We start from the raw sequence: 17,161 nt of genomic DNA on the forward strand, positions 1-17,161 counted from the left end.
ATCACTTGTCGCCAAAGCCTTCCACCATGGTTTCTTCTGGCCGACTGCTTTGGATGACGCCAAAGAATTAGTTAAGCATTGCAAGGGATGCCAACTCTTCAGCTCCAAGCAACACATGCCGGCTTCGGCACTCAAGACCATTCCCCTCACTTGGCCCTTCGCCGTTTGGGGACTATACATGGTGGGCCCATTCAAGACGGAGCGCGGCGGCATGACGCATCGGCTCGTCGCCGTGGACAAATTCACCAAGTGGATTGAAGCAAAGCCGATCAAGAAGCTGAATGGGCCGACTGCTGTGACGTTCATCTCAGACATAACAACTCGGTACGGCGTACCACACAGCATCATCACCGACAATGGCATGAATTTTGCCAAAGGAGTGGCACGTTTCTGCGCAGCCCAAGGTATCCGGCTGGACTTAGCATCCGTCGCCCACCCGCAGTCAAACGGCCAGGTCGAGTGAGCCAACGGCCTCATCCTCTCCGGCATCAAGCCCCGACTGGTCGTACCTCTGGAGCGTTTGGCCGGCTGTTGGCTTGACGAGCTGCCGGCTGTCCTCTGGAGTCTGCGCACTACCCCAAACAAGTCAACCAGCTTCACCCCTTTCTTCCTTGTATATGGTGCCGAGGCGGTCATCCCAACTGACATCGAGTTCGACTCGCCTCGAGTAACCATGTACACGGAAGCGGAGGCCAAGGAAGCACGAGAAGACGGCGTCGACCTACTGGAAGAAAGCTGGCTGTTAGCCCTCAGCCGGTCTGCCATCTACCAGCAGGGTTTGCGCTGCTACCACAGCCGGAAGGTCAGGCCAAGATCTTTCCAAGAGGGCGATCTTGTGCTCCGGCTGATCCAGCGAACAGCCGGCCAGCACAAACTCTCGGCCCCTTGGGAAGGCCCCTTCGTCATCGGCAGAGCTCTAGGCAACGACTCCTACTACCTGATCGATGCACAGAAGCCGAAGGCACGCAAGAGAGACGACTCCGGCAAGGAGTCGGAACGACCACCGAACGCCAACCTCCTTCGAAGATTTTACAGTTGAAATGCAGTATGTATCACGCTAACTTTTGTATTAAGTATGAGACAATGGGCCCCCCGAGGAGGGCTCGGGGACTGCCATCTCTTATTTATGAATGAAAAATATCAGGCTTATGACCTTGTCATTTCATTTACTTGTTCCGTCCGGCACCGAGTTCGACTAGTCGGCTCGGGGACTGGCCGACTGGAGTTATGTTAGAAGTCCTACCCGCAGTCAGACAAGTAGTGTGCCGGCTCCCAAGCCTTCTCTTGCCAAAACTCGCAGTTCGAAGAACTGGCTGTCCAGCTGGCAAGAGTTAAAGGCAGGAACGGGCGCCCACACGAAAAACGGCTAGGGACTAATGGACTAATATAACAAAAGCCAGTTTTCTCCCACCGCCGAATGGCTACTAGAGTAGCCGGCCGGCCGGTTTCCATTCACTTCACTTCAATCCAAGAAAGCTCAAGTACTTGCCTCCCCAAAGAGGGAAGGCAGCAAAGGAAAAAGCCTAAGGATAAAAAGCATACGCGAATGGAAACCAAACATGAACATAATAATATTTACATAAAAAGACCTCCGAGAGGCCAGCATTCAACATAGTTTGGATACACCCCCAGTGGGTGGAACTGCGAAAATTTAACAAAGATTGTTCAAAAGACAACAAGCAGGAAAGATAAAGACGGCAGGTCAAGCTGGCGGAGCGGCCGACGAGCCGGACTGGTTGGCGGAGACGGTCGTGCCGGCTGAAGGAGCGGCCGGTTGGCGAACTTCGGCTTGGTCGCCACCTCGCGCAGAGGGCGTGCTTCCACGCGCCTCATTGCTGGAGGCACGGTCGGCCTGAGGTCGGCCGGTTGTTCCACCAGCCGGCTCGACATCTTCGCCGTCCTCCTCTTCGTCATCCTCGCCCTCGTCGCTAGAGGCAATCTCCTCCGCCGAGTCCTCGCCCACCGCCGGGTTCAGCCCGAACCACTCCTCCGGCTGAGCAACGTCGTCATCATCGATTTCGGGTGCGAAAACGCTGATGTCGGTGCACTCGGCGATCGTCGAAGCTTGTTGGGCGATAGCCGGCCTCACCTCCTCCAGCTCCGCGTCGGCCTCCATCCGCCAAGTGCGCAGCTGGTCCAGGCTCAGCCCTGGGTACCAAGCCCGAACGAACTCCAACGCCCGCCCGGCTCCGAGGCGGGCCGCCGACGCCTTCCAAGCCTCAAAGCGACCAACTGCAACCTCCAGCCAGTCGGCAGTTCGGCTTGGGGTGCGGGGGATCGTCTCGCCGGGCCAGAGGGCGGCCAACACTTGCGCCCCGGCACGTTGGAGCCGGCGAAGCATCCGATGAGCCGGCAGCAACCGCGCCTGGACAGCCAGGAGCTGCTCCTCAAGTGTCCGGTTCGCATCCGGTGCGATGTTGGCCCCCGCCTGACGGCGCGCCTCGTGACGGGCCTCAATGCTTTGGGCGGCGAAGGCGGAGTAGCCGGGGAAGTAGTCTGCACCAAAAAACAAGCAGTAGCTCAAGATAAGCCAAAAATCCAGGCGGCAAGGGGCAGAAGAGGGGCGAGGAAGGCGGCCTACCGTCGATCAAATCCTCGATCCGGCCGAAGCCTTCATCCAGGGCTCGCCGGGTCTCAGAACAGCTCGCCGCCTCGGTCTCATACTCCGCCTTCAAGGCGGCTTCGCTATCCTGCGCCGCCTGCAGGGCCGCCTTGTGGCCCTCCTCTTGGTCGACCAGCTTCTTGGCTAGGCGATCCCGTTCCTGGACCAAGGCGGCATACTCGGCCTCCTTGGTGTGAAGGGCGGCCTTCGCTTTGCCGAGCTCCTTCCTCAAGTCGGCATTGGCCCCTAAAGACAAAGAAAAAGAAAAACCAATAAGGAAAGAGTCGTCAAGAAAGATCCGACCCGACTGCGTAGCAGTTGGCCCGAATCTCGGGGACTACACCCAGTGGGTGCGCTGACGCGCCCCCACAGGAGACAGACAAGATCGAGTACTTACTTCGGCTGTCGGCCAGGTCGTCGGTCCTCCGGCTCAACTCCCGAGCCTGGGAGTTGAAGGCGGCAGCACGGAGGTTGTGATATTCCTGAAAGTTCAGACCCAAAGCAAAGTAAGATAGTCGTCGAGAAAGATCCGACCCGACTGCGCAGCAGTCAGCCCGAATCTCGGGGACTACACCCAGTGGGTGCGCTGACGCGCCCCCACGGAAGAAATCAAGAAGTCAAAAGCGGCCAAGAATGAAGGACTCACCTGGATGGTGGCTCGCGTCAACAAGAACTCCTGGGTGAACTGTTGCAGCAGGGCGGCCTGAGCTTGCAGCCGGCTCCGGACCCCTTGAGCCACCACATTCAGCTCGCCAGTCCCCCCGCTGGGAGTCCACTCAGATGTGGCAGTGCTGGCCGCCTCCAGATCTTCCGCCGACTGGCCTGCGCCTGCGACTCGATGCAACTCTGGCGGAGCGGCGCCTCCCCCTACGCGCCGGCTCATCGCCGGCTGCACCTCGAGGCCGGCTCTGTTCTCCGGCTCATCTCCGGTCGGCCCCTATGGCGCCGCTGATGATTGGCCGCCTTGGCCCGCTCCGGTTGGCGCTGCTGGCGGCGCTCTCCTCGCGAAGGCCACGGGGTCCTCCCCCCTCTCCATCAGCGGCGGGTCTTGGACGACCTCCTCCGCCAAAGGCAATGGGGTGTCGGGAGATACGGCTCGGAGAAGAATGGCGAGCAGCAGAGGCTGGTTGCGCGAGCTTCCCGCCTCCGTCTCCACGGTAGCCGCCTCCGTCTGGGCCTTGGCTGCCGTGTCGGCTTGCTCCCTCGCCGCCTGGGCGGCCGCCTTCTCCGCCGCCTCGCGCTCCTCCCGCGCTTCACGGGCGTTCCGCTCTGTGGCCTCCCTGAGATCGGCGCGGGGGTCCACGCGGCGGGAGCTCGAAGACCCTCCAGTTGGCCCCACGACGGAGCCGCCCGGACCCCGCTCAAGGGAAAGCGGCGCCCTGTCCAGCAAGCGAGAAAAAGTTAAGAAGAATATTTGAAGAGAAAGAGAATGATGAAGGGCATGCGACCAGGCAATCGACGACTTACGCTGAAACCGCCTGAGGCTGCTTCACCGCCTTGCGGAAGCGGGCCGCCTTCGCGGCCGCCTCATCTCGTTTTGTTGCCGCGGTGGAGGGCTTGGACTTCTTCGGCCGACTGCCGAAGAGGCCTCAAGCGGCCCGGCGCTTCTGCGCGCCGCCGGCGGCCAGTGCGATGGACGAGCCCGTGCCCTAATAGTCGGCCGCCGGCTGGCGACGCGGGGCGACTTCGGCTTCAGCATCGTCCGGCCAGTCCTCGAAGCTCGTGGTGAACCTTGAGCCTCCAGGCTCGGCGTTGTCCCCCACGACGGCGTCCTCCATGGCGGCCGCCCCCAAGTCCGGGTCGTCAACGTCGTCCACCGTGCGGTCGGGGGCATACTGGCGTTCAATCCCTACCGCCCCGGCCGGCGGCGGAAGAAGAGGGTTCTGCTCAAAAGAACCTACTGGTCAGAAGCCGGCCATCACGAAGCCGGCTGACGACAAAAAGAAGACAGAGAGAGAAGCTTACCACGGGCGGAGGATTGGCGCGAGAATACGGCGCCTTGCCGTATTGCCAGTCCCCGGCGAGCTTGCAGTTGGCGATGTAATTAACCATGAGCGCCACCTCCGCGTGGGGCATTTCCCATGTGCTCAGCCAGCTTGGGTTGAAGCGGCCGCTCATCTGACACATCATATGGGGCCGGCTTTGAAGAGGAAGAATCCGGCGCTCCACGAAGGCGGCCACCAAGTCGGCCCCGCGCAGGCCTTCTGACTGGATCATCACCCGAAGCCGGGAGACGGCGGCGTTCCCGGCCGGAGATAGTGACCGGGACCGGAAACCCCACGAGGGCTGCCTCCCAGCCGGCAGGCCGGCTAAGTAAGCTGGCAGGTTGATGTAGTCTCCTTGCTCGGCGACGTTCCTCACATAGAAGTACAATTTTTGCCAGACCTTCACCGACTGGATTAGGGGGATGGACGGGAACGGATTGTTCTCGCTCGCCCTCCTCATGGCGATGAAGGCCCCGCAGGGTGCGGGCACGCCGGCGACGACGGTGCCGAGTTTGCTCTGGAAGAACTCTCCCTAGAGCTCCAGCGTGGGGAGCAGCCCCAAGAAGCCTTCGCAGAGAGAGACGAAGGCCGACAGCAGCATCACCGCATTGGGCGTGAGGTGATGTGGCTGGAGGTTGTAGAACTCGAGGAAGGAGCGCAGAAATCCGCTCGTCGGAAGGCCGAAGCCACGCAGGCAGTGCGAACGGAAGACGACCCGCTCGCCCTCCTCCGGCAATGGCGAGATCTCCGTCTCCGGTGCCAGGCGGACCTGCACGAGGTTGGCGCCGGGCAGGCGCCGAGTCTGGCGGAGGAACTCCACATGGTCTCCGTGGACGTTGGAGCCGTCCCACGAGCTTGACAACACCATGGGAGCGAGGCGATGTGGAGACGCGGCGGCGCTGAGATGGGAGGCTGCGGCGGCAACAAGAGGAAGAAACAAGGATTAGGAGGGGCGGAGCGAGAGAGAGCGTGCGAACCTCTGTCGCTCTCCCTCGTCCCCCTACTTATAGGCTCGCGTGGCGGAGCCGAGGAGGCGCGGCGTGGGGAAGCGTGGGGATCGATCGTGCCCACTCCCCACGTCCCGCAATTATTGAGCCTTAACGGCGAAACAAAACTGCCTCGGGAAGGCGAGCGGCCCCTGTGGGCCACGGAAGATCCGCGCCCGGACCAAGGCTCACGAGTGGCGGGCCCGGGCCTGCGGCGGCGTCCCGTCGCGCGCGTGCGGTCGCAGTATCTCGCTGCCACGTGGCCGCGGGAGGGCCCGTGCTCAGCATGCAGGCCCCCCCTCCTCCCGCCTACAAGATGCGGGGCTCTCTGAAGTCGGCATACGCCCGCACAACCGGCTCTTCAGGATGGGAAGCTGACCAAGCTTCTCGTCCCCCTGCTCGCCTCGGAGCTCGATCAGCTTCGGGGACTACTGTCGGAGTAAATGGCCATGGGTAGCCTAGCCGGCTTCCCCTGGCCATTTTGAAAAAATCACGAGCCCGTCCGGCTCTCAAGAATCCAAGACATGGAGCCGCCTCCCCCTTGCTGGCCGCCACCCAGGCCGGCTTTCGGAAGGCGGCCCGACTTTACCCCTCATGAAGAAAACCATGGGAGGCCGACTCGAAGAAGCCGACTCCAAGATGCCGACTCCAAGAAGCCGGCTCCCATAAAGCGGTCGAGACCATACCCTCAAAGTTTGCACCCACCTAACGGTGGTGCGACGAGGCGTGGCTACAGTGAAGCCTGCCACCCCCGAATCCCGGAGCACGCCTGGCACAGTGCGCCGTACGGAGTAGGTCTGACCCGTCCGGCGTGGCACTGTTGCCATGTTGACCTTGGTGTCACCCACGACGGGCCGCCAGCATGGCCCACAGATGGTGGGCCCCTTCGGGCAGAGAGACGCCCGAAGGCGGCCACGCCTCCAACCAGTCGGCCCAAGACAGAGCCGGCTCCCCGCAGCCGGCTTGCCGCCTCCCTCGAAGGAGACGCCCCATTAAGGAGACCAGACGCGGTGAGGCTACAGCGATCGCCCGACGGGCGGCGGCACTGTAGCCGCGCCTACCACGACGAAGCCCACGTCACCAAGATGAAGCCACAGTAACCAGCCGCCGACCAGGCCTTGGACAGTGGGGCCTGCCTGTCGACCAAGGGGCCGGCAGCCGGCGGGACCCACCAGTCGGCGGGCTCCAGCAGCTGGCGCAGAAGCCGGCGAGTGCAGTCACAGACGGCGGGTCCCGCGCCCAGACGGATTACCATTGTACCCCCAGGGGGTAGGCCTATATAAACCCCCCGGGGCACCCATGCAAATGGTTGGACCCTCTGCTAGTCTTAGACACCACGCAAGGAGAGGAAGCAGGCTAGTCGTGCCCTTCTTCCCCCTCACACCAAACAGCTCAAGGAGCATTGTGTAGCTACTTGTTCATCTAGTGATCATGCGGAGACCCCGCAGAGCAGCAGTAGGGGTGTTATCTCCAAGGAGAGCCCCGAAGCTGGGTAAGATCCACCGGCGTGCATGCCTTCGCCTTATCCCGTTTCCAGGCACCGGCGATGTCTTACTGGCTCCCACAATGATAAGCCACCCGTTGGCATATGTCGCACCTACCACCCGACACAACCATAGCATTAAGATATATTGGTCCCTTCAATCCCGTATGCATCAATTTCTATGCTAGGTTGAAACTTCTATCACCCTTGCCCTCCAATACATAGTCCTATCAATATACAACTAACCCTATGGTGTGATCCATGTGCGCTCTCATATGATGGGCACCAAAGGACAACAACATAACCACAAGAAAATTAAACCAATCATAGCAATTCACCAATTACCGATAGGATAACGAAAATCTACTCAGACATCATAGGATGGCAACACGTCATTGGATAATAATATGAAGCATAAAGCACCATGTTTCAAGTAGAGGGTACAACGGGTTGCGGGAGAGTGGACCGCTGTAGATAGATGGGGGAGGGTGATGAAGATGTTGGTGAAGATGACGGAGGTGTTGGTCTATATTGCGGTGACGATGATGGCCCAGGCGGCGTTCCGACGCCACCGGAAGAGAGGGGGAGAGAGCCCCCCTTCTTCTTCTTCTTCCTTAAACTTCTCCCTAGATGGGAGAAGGGTTTCCCCTCTGGGACATGGCCTCCATGGCGGCGGAGGGGCGAGAGCCCCTCCGAGATTGGATCTGTCTTTCTGTCTCTCTCTGTTTCTGCATTTCAGATTCTGGCCTTTCACCGTTTCTTATATTCCCGGAGATCCGTAACTCCGATTGGGCTGGAATTTTAACATGATTTCTATCCGGATATTGGCTTTCTTGTGGCAAAAGAAGGGCACAAATTGCCTTACAGGGTGTCCACGAGGGCCAGGGGCGCGCCCCCAGCCTCGTGGCCCCTCGGGTATTGTCTCGTGTTGATTCTTCTTCCCAAAAATCACATATATTCCAAAAAAATCTCCGTCGGTTTTTATCTTGTTTGGACTCCGTTTGATATGGACTTTCCGCGAAACAAAAAACATGCAACAAACAGGAACTGGCACTGGGCACTGGATCAATATGTTAGTCCCAAAAATAGTATAAAAAGTTGCCAAAAGTATATGAAAGTTATATAATAATGGCATGGAACAATAAAAAATTATAGATACGACGGAGATGTATCAGCATCCCCAAGCTTAATTGCTGCTCGTGCTCGAGTAGGTAAATGATAAAAAAAGATAATTTTTGATGTCGAATGCTACCTAGCATAATCTTGATCATGTAATCTAATCATGCCATGAATATTAAGACACGAGTGATTCAAAGAAATAGTCTATCATTTGACATTAAGACAATAATACTTCAAGCATACTAATAAGGCAATCATGTCTTTTCAAAATAACATGGCCAAAGAAAGTTATCCCTACAAAATCATATGGTCTGGCTATGCTCCATCTTCACCACAGAAAATATTCAAATCATGCACAACCCCGATGACAAGCCAAGTAATTGTTTCATACTTTTGATGTTCTCAAACATTTTCAACTTCCACACAATACATGAGCATGCGCCATGGACATAGCACTATAGGTGGAATAGAATATGATGGTGGAGGTTGTGTGGAGAATACCAAAGGGGAGAAAGTCTCACATCGGCGCGGCTAATCAACGGGCTATGGAGATGCCCATCAATTGATGTCAATGCGAGGAGTAGGGATTGCCATGCAAATGATGCACTAAGAGCTATAAGTGTATGAAATCTCAAACTGAAACTAAGTGGGTGTGCATCCAACTTGCTTGCTCATCAAGACCTACGGCATTTGAGGAAGCCCATCGTTGGAATATAGAAGCCAAGTTCTATAATGAAAATTCCCACTAGTATATGAAAGTGATTACTCAAGAGACTCTCTATATGAAGAACATGGTGCTACTCTGAAGCACAAGTGTGGCAAAAGGATAGTAACATTGTCCCTTCTCTCTTTTCTCTCAATTTTTTTTATTTTTTCTCTTTTTTCTTTTTTTCTTTTTTTTGTAGGCTTCTTTGGCCTCTCTCTCTTTTTTGGGGCTTCTTTGGCCACTTTTGTTTTGATAACCTCACATGGGACAATGTTCTAATAATGATGATCGTCACACTTTTATTTACTTACAACTCAATATTACAACATGATAGTAGAACAAAATATGACTCTATATGAATGCCTCTGGCGGTGTACCAGGATGTGCAATGATCTAGCGTAGTAATGATATCAAAAAATGGGTAAGCCATGAAAACATCATGCTAGCTATCTTACAATCATGCAAAGCAATATGACAATGATGATCAAGTCATGTATATGAAGATGATGGAAGTTGCATGGCAATATATCTCAGAATGGCTAGGGAAATGCCATGATAGGTAGGTATAGTGTCTGTTTTGAGGAAGATATAAGGAGGCTTATGTGTGATAGAGCATATCATACCACAGGATTTGGATACACCGGTGAAGTTTGAACCAACTCTCGAGGTGAGAACGGGCAATGCATGGTACCGAAGAGGCTAGCAATGATGGAAGGGTGAGAGTGTGTATAATTGATGGACTCAACATTACACTACAAAAAAATACACTTCCGTGATGATACGTGTTTTTCACAGTAGGTCGCGTGTTCTGTCATGCATGTACATCCAGGACAAATTTATGACAGAATCAAGATAGTCATACATGTGCTGTCGTAGAAGTGTTCCATGACATTGCCAAAATTATCATCACGGAAGTGTCCACTTCCATGACGATAAATCGCGCGTCACAGAAGTGCTTTCGTCAAGGGTGACCGACACGTGGCATCCACCGTAACGGAACGCCGTTAAGCAATCGGGTTGGATTTTGGATCCGATAACCCGTTCACAGCCACAACCAATGCCAATTTTCCACGTGTAAAATTCTCATTGGCTGACGGATCCACGCGTCAGCTCCACATTGGCACAGGTGTCACTCATCCAACGGTCGAGATGGGCCTATGATATGTTGATACGTGGACCGGCCCAAAAGTGGCCCACAAAGTTTAAATGGGACGGCCCAACCGAAGGCCCATAAGATTTAGCGGACCATAATGGGCCGGCCCAGCTAAAGGCCCACACGATTTTGCAGACCATAACGGGCCAGCCCAGCTAAAGGCCCACAAGATTTTGCGGACCACAATGGGCCGGCTTAGCTAAAGGCCCACAAGATTCTGCAGACCATAATGGGCCGGCCCAGCTAAAGGCCCAACATTCTCTATCAAATCGGCCCATCAACGGCCTGTCCTAAACTTGTCATCAACGCAGCCCATGGTCACTTCTGGCCCATTAACAGTCCGCTAAATAATTGGGCTGAATTACGGCCCGGTGTATTTCCGACCTGTTAAAGGTCTGGCTTCATTTGGGCCCATTTACAGGCCATCAAAACTTTCGGCCCATAAACGATCGTGAAGGATTTGGGTCATATTCGGCCATGTCTGAGATTCGGCCTGTTAGAGGCCCACTATAGCTTTGGCCACTTTCGGCCTGTTGTCATTTTCGGCATGTTAACGCCGGACGTAAACCATGGGCCATATGTGGCCTAACGTCATATCGGGCCCATTAATGGCCCATATAAAAATGACGATAATCTAGCCCGACCGAAGTTCCGGCCTGTTAAAGGCCCGTGTATTAGGTCGGTGCATTTACGGCCCGTCCGAATTTGGGCCTGTCAAAGATCCGCATCATAAATGGGCCACCATTTCGGCTTGCTAAGTCTAGTGGGTTATTTGGCACAATCAGGGCCCAATCTCACTTTCAGTCTATTAAAGGCCCATGTTTTTTATGGGCTCAAGATATTTACACCTGTAAACGGCCTATTTTTACTGAGGGCCCAAATCATGTTTAAGCCTGTTAAAGGCCCACTATGGGCACAGGCCTACCAAAAAAAATATGAAAGCGTCTGCTGATTTAGGCCCGGATATTTTTAGTGGGCTACATGCCAATTTCGGCCTGTAATCGTTTTTAGCCCAATTGGAATGGGCATGACGAATGTTGGCATGTTGGGCTCCTATGAAGCTTTCGGTCGAATACATTACTAAGATAAACCTACACTATACAAAAATAGCGTCGTAATTACTGCAGCCTGAGGCAGCATCATAAATGGTGTATCACAACAAAATAAATTCCAACCATACAACAAAAGGCCTGTTGGCATAAAGTTTACAGTCCTTCCAAATAAAAGCACCATGAGATGTATAGAAGCACAGATCATTTGACCTGAGTGCTAATGTTTTGGGCTGTAGAATCTGATGGAGAAGCACGATCTCCACCTTTTTCCGCCATTGCTCTTGAACAACGAAGCGAATGTCTGATAGTTTGGTTTCAAAACCATTCATATCTTGACAAAATTTCTTAACCACTATTCTTGTTTCCGAAACAAGGTCCATTAGGGATTGGACTTGTGTCTGGAGCACAGATATATCACTCTGTCTAGCAGGAAGATTTTGTTCAGTAGGCAATTTGGACGAGGTTACCTTGACAACCAACCCAGAATTATGCAGGAAGGTGCTTTTTGCACTGTTAGTGAAGAGATACTGACGCACTGCAGCAAGAGGTGACATTGTGCCTGTAGTAGCCTCGTCACCTTTAGGTGGTTGTGGCTGTCCAATCATTTGTTCCATAGCTTCCTGAAAGTTTGAACTTGTAGATTAGTGTACCAGATAAGTTACTAATGAGACAAAAACAAACAAAGTAGGTTAAACGTTTATACATAACTTATTTTGGTGAACTATTGTAATACATTAGCATGTATTATAGTGCCAACTACATAACAAAATCACTTTCAGAACATATGTCCATGTAGCATGCCTACTGTATTGTCTATTTCCTCACATTCGTTGACATCTAAGGATAAAGAGACATGGTTTAAAGTAGGATGAACACAGTATGACATCATTCATATCATGGGCAAACAGATATAAAACAAACAGGCTATTTTATCATTGTGTGCACACGTGAACATAACAACTAGATTACAGATCAAGACCAAAAGAATATCCTTCATCTCTTTTAAACCATGTAAGGTGAAATGATACGTTAAGACAACTATGAATAAAAGTGAACAGAGTAACTGACATTGGCTGCAAACCAAGTAGTTAAATGAACACATCACAGTACCAATCAGTTCAAGGCAGGAGGATTAAGGACTTACAATAGCGGCTTGAACTGGTGTGCTCATGCCCTTCATCTTGCTGGTGTGGAAATCCTTGAAGATTTGCACTGCATTTGGTTCAGGTTCTTTTTGGTCCGCACGAGCTTTCCTCTGTATTTGGAACAAGTCAATATAGATACGATAATATGGCACAAAAAAAGAAGGAAGTAGCAGCTATTTACAAGAGCCTCGCAGTGTGCAATATAGCTACGAGATCTTGTTGTCTGTTGGAATTTCACTTTAGAACGGTTGGTTTTGTTCTTCAAACAGTTAGCCTAGAAGAAGATACACTTGTAAGGCACATACATAAATACAAGTTCAATATGTGGTCTGATCAAATACATATATCCTACCTGATACTTTGGATCAGACTAGTGTTTAATGAGGGTTGTCTAGTCTTCATCTATAATATATTCCACTAGAGATGTTTGGGCAATTCCATTGTTAGCCTTGCCTTCAAAGTGAGATTTTCTAAGGTGGTACCGATACTGTCGCGGAGCAGACTGAAAAACATGAGTGCATGCTTGTTTAGCTACATCATCTTTCGGAACCAACTTGAACCTCATATGTTGAAAAAGAATGTGAGTCTTATTAGGAGGAAGCTAGAAAGTATGGGATAGAGCAAGACAATATTACTAATTGCGATGAATAACATTACTTACAGATAAATGGTCAAGGAAGGTGTTAAACTGGGTATTGTCTTTCTCATTCCTATACTGGATCCACGTTGGGAGGATACGTGCATGACACCTAACGGCAACTGTTGCCCCTGATACTAACTTAGCTGACTCTATAGCATCACGTGGCCTTTTTAAACCTGCCTCAAAATGGATCTCCATTCTTCCTCCTTTAGATTTTGTTAATTTGTCAAGCATTATCCCAGATGTCTGTTTCCGCTTGCGCCATGGTGCTAGTTCAACAACGAATATGGAAAGGGTTAGTGTACATCAAACTGTGAGAGTACATATAAAGGAGCATGCAACTGCAACTTGACTCGGTCAGGTACCGTCTTGGTGTTGATGCTCATGAGGTTCATCTGATCTTGACAACATATGCAACATGAAACCAATTATCACACTGTCAACTTAGAGCAAGCACCTACGATGGTGGAGTACGGGAGATGAACTCATCATGTAGACTTGGGACTTCAACTTCATTAGCAGTAGCAGTGGCAAATCTAGAGAGTCTCTGTTTGCGTCGGTGCGGAGGACCACCAGCATCCCCTAACTTACGCTTTTCCTTCCTATTTTCTGATATTGCCTTATGAAGTCAAAACCACAAGAATATGAATAAAATTAGCTCTGCATAACTGGTTGATGCATGATACAAACGAACACTACTTTGATGTAAGGCAAGCGCAGGATAGGAGGATGGAATATATACAAAAAAGACAGCGTTTCATATTCACACATACGATAGGAGGATGGAATATGTATGAAAAAACAGTGAGCGGAAGGCATTTCAACAAAATTAGAAGAAATGAAACCTAGGCACCATATGAACATGCAACCAATATCACTCTATCAGGTAAAAAGTGTCTCGTCGTAAGTACCATTTCAAGAAATTAGAAGCAGTACAAGCTAGAAGACAATGCAAGATGCAACCTACATCATAGTCCCAAGTTAAATATGTCTTATGGGTAAGTGATCGTCGCAGGTATAAGTTGTAAGCTACGCAGGTGCAATTCAACATAATCAGAAGCAATACAAACTAGACATCATACGGAAAACGCAACCACGTATAACAGTTCCAAGTAAGAGCAAGCACCTGTGATGGTGGAGTAGGGGAGATGTGCTCATCATGTACACATATGTTCTAGAAACAGGAACACGTGTCATATTCACAGGCATTATGTGTAAAGTAAGTAGATGCAATTCAAGTTAGAAGCAATACAAGCTAGACATCATATGCAACATGCAACCACATATAATAGTGTCAAGTTAGAGCAAGCACCTGTGATGGTGGAGTAGGGAGATGAGCTCATCATCTACACAGCTACGTTGACTGTCCAGCCTTGTGTTGTCTTGCGAATCTTGTTGGGAGGATGGTGGAGTAGAATCTGTAGAGACCCCCTGTTTGAGTTGCTCCGAAGGACCACCATCATCCACTGCCGGACTAATTTCCTTCAGCTGTAATGATTTTGCATTGTGAAGTCAAACCGATAAGAAAAAGGAATAAAATTCGCTCTTCAGAACTCATTCATGCATGATACTGACGAACACTACTCGAATGAAAGGAAAACACATGATGCGAGGATGGAATATGTATGAAAAACGGGATGGTGTGACATATTCACACCTATGATGTGGTAACTAAGCAGAAGGCATTTCAACAAATTAGAAGCACTGCAAGCTAGACACCATATGAAAGATGCAACGAATATCACTCTGCCAAGTTCAAACTGTATGGTGTTTCAACAAATTAGAAGCAGTAAATGCTAGAAATCATATGCAAGACACAACCAATATCGCAGTGGCGACTTAAAGGTGCCTTATCATAAGTGACTGATGCGGGATATGCAAGAATAGTAGTCTGATGTAGAAACAGGAACACATGTCATATTCACAGGCATTATGTGTAAAGTAAGCAGATGCAATTCAACAAAGTTAGAAGCAATACAAGCTAGACATCATACGCAACATGCAACCACATATAATAGTGCCAAGTTAGAGCAAGCACCTGTGATGGTGGAGTAGGGGAGATGTGCTCATCATCAACACAGCTACGTTGACTGTCTAGCCTTGCGTTGTCTTGCAAATCTTGTTGGGAGGATGGCGGAATAGAATCTGTAGAGAACCTCCGTTTCAGTTGCTCGAAAGGACCACCATCATCCAATGCCTTGCCAATTTCCTTCAGCTTTATTGATTTTGCATTGTGAGGTCATACCAACAAGAAAAAGGAATATCATTCGCTCTTCAGAATTCATTCATGCATGATACTGACGAACACTACTCTGATGAAAGGCAAACTCATGATACGAGGATGGAATATGTATGAAAAAATGGACGGCTTGACATATTCACACCTATGATGTAGTAACTAAGCAGAAGACACTTCAACAAATTAGAAATACTGCAAGACACCATATGGAAGGTGCAATCAATATCACTCTGCCAAGTTAAAACTGTCTCGTCATAGGTGGCGTTCATCAAACTAGAAGCAATACATGCTAGAAATCATATTCAAGATGCAAACCAATATCACACTGCCAACTTAAAGGTGTCCCATCATAAGTGACTGATGCAAGATTCACAAGAAGAGTAGTTTCATGTAAGAACATGGTGTGATAGACAGATATAGTATGTACCAAAAACAGGAAAGCGTGTCATATTCACATGTATCATGTGTAAGCTAAGCAGATGCAGTTTGCACTAATTAGGAGCATTACAAGCTAGACACCATATGCAACATGCAACCACATATCACACTACAAAGTTAGAGCAAGCACCTGTGATGGTGGTGTAGGGGAAGTGCGGTCTTCAGGTACAGAGCTACGTTCAATATCTTCATTTAGGCTTGCTGTTTCTTGAGAATCATGTGGAGAGGATGAAATTGCATTCTTTATAAGAGTATTGCGTCTCATATTAACCCACGCGCGTGACTGTCTCATCATAAGCGATAGACGCAGGATACACAAGAACAGTAGTTTGATGTAAGAACATGGTGTGATAGGCGGATGTAGTATGTACCAAAAACAGGAAGGCGTGTCATATTCACATTTATAATGTGTAAGCTAAGGAGATGCAATTTAACAAATTAGGAGCATTGATGAGGGATACACAAGAAAAGTAGTTTGATGTAAGAACATGGTTAATAGAAAGATGTAGTATGTACCAAAAACAGGAAGGCATGTCATATTCACAGGTATAATGTGTTAACTAAGCAGATGCAATTTACCCTAATTAGAAGCATTACAAGGTAGACACCATATGCAACATGCAACCACATATCACACTGCCAAGTAAGAGCAAGCACCTGTGATGGTGGTGTGGGGGAATTGCGGTGATCAACTAGAGAGATACGTTGACTATCTTCATTTAGCCTTGCTGTTTCTTGAGAATCATGTGGGGAGGATGACACTGCACTCTTTAAATGAGTAGGGCGTCTCATAGTAACCCACTCGGGTGACTGTCTCATCATAAGTGATTGACGAGGGATACACAAGAGCATTAGTTTGATGTACGAACATGGTTAATAGACATATGTAGTATGTATCAAAAACAGGAAGGCATGTCATTATCAAAGTTATAATGTGTAAAGTAAGCAGATGCAATTTAACCAAATTGGAAGCAATACAAGCTAGACACCATATGAAACATGCAACCACATTTGACAGCGCGAAGTTAAAGTAAGCACCTAGGATGGTTGTGTGTGGCAATTGAGATCATCAACTGCAGAGCTACGTTTACTGTCTCCAACTGCTGACACTGCACCCATTAGAGCGCTGAAACGCTTAGTGCTTATCTTTGAATTACACTGGAGCGACTTCTGTCTTTTCTTTTCTGCATTCATCAACACTGCGTCAGAGTCTGAAATACCCATGCATAAAAAAACAATAGTGTGAGTATGGGTGAAGTGTGTGCACAATTAGTACAGTGTAAAGGTAGCAGATAGCAGGTTGGTAAGAAATAAATGACGTGAGACATATGATAGCTCTACAACATGCATGGCACACTAAATTACTACAAGATTCTATGAAAATAACAGTCGACTGAAAGCAAATAGGCCAGTCCATTTTTTCTGCACCGTTCGATGTAAAAGAACGGGCAGATCGCCTTCATCTACCTCCATCCAGTCAGTGTTGACGATCTTCCTCGAAACGCTAGCGACCACCGGCCCAGTATTCCTCCCCTGCCTGCGCCCTCCCCTCGATCTCACCGCACCGCCGTGCTTGGCACCGCCCCTCCCCCCCCCCCGGCCATCCATTCAAG

The sequence above is a fragment of the Triticum dicoccoides genome, chromosome 2A (genome assembly GCF_002162155.2).
Source record: "Triticum dicoccoides isolate Atlit2015 ecotype Zavitan chromosome 2A, WEW_v2.0, whole genome shotgun sequence".
NCBI classification, from domain to species: Eukaryota; Viridiplantae; Streptophyta; class Magnoliopsida; order Poales; family Poaceae; genus Triticum; species Triticum dicoccoides.